This window comes from Aquarana catesbeiana, linkage group LG08, assembly GCF_042186555.1.
Source record: "Aquarana catesbeiana isolate 2022-GZ linkage group LG08, ASM4218655v1, whole genome shotgun sequence".
NCBI lineage: Eukaryota > Metazoa > Chordata > Amphibia > Anura > Ranidae > Aquarana > Aquarana catesbeiana.
The window spans coordinates 259,710,130-259,715,734 of NC_133331.1; the positions used below are offsets into that span (position 1 = coordinate 259,710,130).

The 5,605-nt window shown below is 41.7% G+C and overlaps 1 long non-coding RNA gene across 1 annotated transcript; it reads left to right on the forward strand.

Moving 5' to 3' along the window:
- Positions 1-1,646: 1,646 nt before the first annotated feature.
- LOC141105362 (uncharacterized) lies at positions 1,647-4,181 on the forward strand. Its single transcript, XR_012235581.1, has 3 exons — positions 1,647-2,735; positions 3,726-3,873; positions 4,021-4,181. It is a non-coding gene; the product is annotated as an uncharacterized lncRNA (long non-coding RNA).
- The last annotated feature ends 1,424 nt before the right edge of the window (positions 4,182-5,605 follow it).

Sequence of the window (5,605 nt, forward strand, 5' to 3'; positions counted from 1 at the left end):
CCCACACATATATGTTCCCAATACTTTGCATGGATCGCCTTTGCAAGTTTTGTACTCACTGTTAACTATTTTGTCTCCTATAGATGGTGGCCTCCTATAGGTGACTGTTGGGGCACTGGGGACAAAGGGGGCCAAAGTTTGGTCCATAGTTAATAAGTGCCAGTATTTATTTAGAATGCGCTTTATCTGCCTATGTTCTGAAGAATATGTCGTGATGATTCTAATTGTTTCATCTTTACTGGGTTGTTTTTGTGCATTAAGTAGGTCACGACGAGATTGGTTGAGCGCTCGTTTATACGCTTTTTTTAAACAGGTGTTTGAGTATCCTCTTTCGAGGAGTCTCTTTTTTAGGGCATTGGCTTCCATTTTAAATCTAGTATCATCGGAGCAGTTACGGCGTGCTCTTAGATATTGACTATATGGTATAGAGGTTAGAAGGGGCTTGGGGTGGAAACTACTTGCGTGCAACAATGAATTACCGGCTGTGGGTTTTCGGTATAGTTCACTGGAGAGATTGCCATCTGGTGATCTTTGGACCAGTACATCCAAAAATGTAATTTCCTTTGGACTGTGGGTCATTGTAAATTTTAAATTGAAGTCGTTCTTGTTAATACAATTAAGAAATTCATGTAGTAATTCAGTTGGCCCGTCCCATATCATGAAGATATCGTCTATGTAACGTCGCCATGTAATAACATGGCGCATATACACAGACAACGACTCCTGGACAAGCAGTGAATGTTCCCACTCCCCCAGGTACAGGTTGGCGTACGATGGGGCACAACAAGTCCCCATCGCCACGCCCTGTACCTGGAGGTAGTGGGAACCGTCAAAGCAAAAGAAGTTATGGTTGAGTATAAACTCAAGAGAGGCCAGGATGAATTCAATATATTTGGGTTCAGAATCGCTATATTGTTGCAAAATGTGTTGTATGGCCGATAACCCTTTAGCGTGGGGAATGGTGCAGTACAAGGATTCCACATCGATGGCTACCAATTCGACAATTTAAACGGCGTCGCCAGGGCAATGAATCATATGATGAGTCTTCACACATGGAGAGCTCTCCCTCACAGGCAAGTAATGGCTCCCATTTAAATCACCATCCTAACAGCGACACATCAGATGTACAGACTCCGGCCAGCTGTTCCGGATCGTCTCTAAATACATCATCCACTATGCCCACCACACCACAATCACAATCTATGCTCCCTGGAACTTTTTTAGATCAAATGCGAGACCGCATGCAAACGCATCAAAAACAAGCAAAAACACAGTCATCCAAGGCCCACAAACTCAATCAACATCAACCACGCTAAATGTAGTCAACCTATCATCATATTCACTTAATGAACACGAATTGTTGTGCCCCATCGTACGCCAACCTGTACCTGGGGGAGTGGGAACATTCACTGCTTGTCCAGGAGTCGTTGTCTGTGTATATGCGCCATGTTATTACATGGCGACGTTACATAGACGATATGGGACGGGCCAACTGAATTACTACATGAATTTCTTAATTGTATTAACAAGAACGACTTCAATTTAAAATTTACAATGACCCACAGTCCAAAGGAAATTACATTTTTGGATGTACTGGTCCAAAGATCACCAGATGGCAATCTCTCCAAGTGAACTATACCGAAAACCCACAGCCGGTAATTCATTGTTGCACGCAAGTAGTTTCCACCCCAAGCCCCTTCTAACCTCTATACCATATAGTCAATATCTAAGAGCACGCCGTAACTGCTCCGATGATACTAGATTTAAAATGGAAGCCAATGCCCTAAAAAAGAGACTCCTCGAAAGAGGATACTCAAACACCTGTTTAAAAAAAGCGTATAAACGAGCGCTCAACCAATCTCGTCGTGACCTACTTAATGCACAAAAACAACCCAGTAAAGATGAAACAATTAGAATCATCACGACATATTCTTCAGAACATAGGCAGATAAAGCGCATTCTAAATAAATACTGGCACTTATTAACTATGGACCAAACTTTGGCCCCCTTTGTCCCCAGTGCCCCAACAGTCACCTATAGGAGGCCACCATCTATAGGAGACAAAATAGTTAACAGTGAGTACAAAACTTGCAAAGGCGATCCATGCAAAGTATTGGGAACATATATGTGTGGGGGCTGCCACTATTGCCAATATATGGACAAACGAAAAAATATTATTCTGCCTAATGGCCAAAGGTTTACCCCCAAGCACTACGTTAATTGCAAAACCCCAGCAATAGTATATTTACTGACTTGCGAATGCGGGTGCTACTATGTTGGTAAGACCATAAACGAGTTCTGGAAACGCATTTACCAACATCTTGGCACCATACGCAAACGCGATCCAGACCTCCCTATTGGTCGCCACATGGCAATGGCTCATCCCTCATCGACCCCCAAAGTATACTTTTTGGCCCTTGATCGCATCCACTTCAGTCCAAGAGGAGGAGATTCTAACAAGCGTCTTCTCCAATGCGAACTGAGATGGATACACAATCTACGGGCCAACCATCCACCTGGCCTAAACGGGGCCTTCAACTTCAAACCATTTCTGCCTGGGTTCACATCAGGGGTCTGCGAACTAGATCTATAGGGACCTCCTAATACATCCCACTGTTTACTTTTACACTTTAATCTAAATGTCTCACCTTTTATTATGTTTTTTTGTCAGCTTCCAGACTTCATGTATTAAATAGTATTCATCGGTGTGGTAAAACATTTCCAGATAGATACAGGTATGGATACAAGACATTGTGCCCATATATATTTAGACTGTCTTTGATCTAAATCATCGTTATACGATAGGTCTGAACAATATGTATATCTGGGTTCCCTATACCGTTATAATACAAATTGCTCGATTACAATAATGAACACTTTGTGTTTACTTTAAAGATTTTGAAGATTTTGTTTATTTTATCAACATCGTTTGAAATTGACTGTTATTTCACAAACTGCCCATATGTAACCTCTGGTCATTTACAATATGTTTCCTTTTTTTTCTTGTTTTGCTCTTTTATGCTTCCTCATTTATTCACCTTTTTTATTCTTATTTTTCTTGTAATCATGTACAGCAGGCTGGCTTTTTGTTGATTCATTTTTGTTCACCTTCTTACATCCATCCACTAGATGGCGCAGTTTCCCCTTGGTGTGGATGTGCGCGTGCGCACGGACACCCGGCGGGTAAGCTCTACGCATGCATGGCCATGGGGCAGCACTTGGCTGCGCGCCCCATAGGCCTTCTGCATGTGGACGAGCTCTCGCACGGTTCCCGGTGTGGATTTCGCTAATCGCGCCGGGACCGCATACCCGCCGGTGACGTCAAGACGCGTGACGTCATCACGCCCCCATGGGCGTGGCTACGCCGCGCGCCTCGTCGTCTGGGGGATGCCCGATCTCCACACATGGCTGCTTGTTTTGCAGCTGACTATGTGGAGTGGACACTGATTGGCTGATGTCCAATCAGCTGTCCTATTTAGGACACAGACACTCCTTTGGCATCTGTCAGTCTTTTGAACTGCTGCCTGGAGGTCTGGTCTTGAGAGATCACTAAATAGCCACAAGGTAATTTGAATAGATACTTTGTTCTAGATCATCTGAATACTTTTTCTACACACTTACTCTCCCCTTTTAACCACAGCTGAATGACCACTCTATCCTTCAGCAAAGCATTGGCTTAATTATATGCCTTGTACACTTACAAACATCACTCTTTAAATACACAGATCTCCATCGGTCATCCCTTGTGAAAGTGCTGCAACGCTCTGCATCACACTCCTGGTTGCCCACCTTGTGTCATGTGAACCAGAAGCCAGCCTGCTCTCAGTTATACTGTTTTAACTGCTGTTTTTTGTCTTTATGAATCAAATTGATGTAAGTATAACTAGTCCATACCAGACCTTTTCTATACTACTTCCTTCAATAACTACTAAAATCGCATATATTGCAAAAATGCAGTCGCATATAATTTATGACGACATAGATATTCTCTATTATTATTTTGTCCTTTGATATTTACAGATAGATTTGAGCACCCAATCATAAATCCCTTGATGAAGGAGTAATACATACCTATTTCCGAAACATGTCGGGTACACGCCATACACCTCATCCGCCTGATTCTCCATATACAGGCTGCGGGCTGTAGGCACATGGGTGCTATATCCTCTATATGCAAGCGAATGTATAGTGTTTGTATTTGCACTTTATACAATTGTAAATTCTACTGTTATATTTTTTTTATATATTGAATGTGTTTAATAAAGATGGCACTCTAGTGCACTTTTATATATAACAATCTATGAGATTTAATACTCACTTGTGGCCAATAATATCCATTAAGGGCGACCCCAAATGCACACTTAGTGCATAATTTTCTCTATAGTTCCAATTTCCAGGATATTGGCCCCCCTCCTCCCCTTTTGTACACACCTTGCTCTCATTTTCCTTTTATCTTTCTTTATATTAGCTTTTGAAATTTACAAATGCAGCAATTTAGAAACTGGATGAAAGGTTGAGCACTGTAAAATAAATTTTGATAGATAAATAGTCCATTTTATATACATCTATATAGATCAGACCAAAATGAGGGACAAATGAGAAGGAAAAAGGGACAGAGGGACTTTGTTCCAAATCAGGGACAGTCCCTCAAAATCAGGGACAGTTGGAAGCTATGAACACATGCTATGGGGATTGATATCTGAGTTCACCTTCATCATGAAAAAGACCCCATCACACAGAAAAAAGACTGCAAAGCATTTTACAACTTTATTTGAGAAACACAGTAAAAGTTCACACAATAACAAAAAAAAATAGGTAGATAAAATAAAGGCAAATAAACAGCACTGTGAAAGCATAACTACTCAACATGTAGGTAGCTGTAGTGTAGTGGGTTAGCAAGTGTATATTCTCACTTTCCAGTCTATTTGATATGTTTATGTGTACATATGTTCAGAGCTGTTTGGCCTCTATAATTGTCTCCATCACCATTTTGGAGAAGCCTGGTGTCCTGATAGGATAAGCAAATATCGGGAGATTTTTTGGGTGGATACTTTATATAAGAAAGTTCAGCCACGTTTAGTTCAGTTCACGTGTGTGCATAGACAGGTGTTGAGAACCCTCTTGTCAGGGAGAGTTAGGAGAAGATAGGGAGAGTTTTCTTGCCTGTGAGTGATAGCTCAGGGTTCCTACGGAGTCCTGTCAGCAATCCTGGTCGGATGAAAGATTTCCCATTGCGGATAATAAATCTGGTGTCCTCGCTGTGAGGGAGGGACAAGCGGATCAGATGCCTATATCTATCTGCTGAAGAAATACTGTTGTACTGGGTAATGTGTGTGAATAGCGGCCTCCACAGATACGCACTGTGTGCTTGGGTTTATACTGTGTTAGTCAATGGAAAGTGCCTATAGTGCTGACGAATACAATTACTGTTTACATCAGAAGTGACTGTGCTGTGTATCTGTGCCTCCATGTTTGGAGTGAAACTATGTGCCTTACTGCTGTAAATACTCTTTCTACTACCGTCTCTCTGGTAATAAACGTTGCCTGGTTTAGAAAGTCAGTATGTGTGATTCCCTCTGTGAAAATGCTACACTCTACGCCAAAA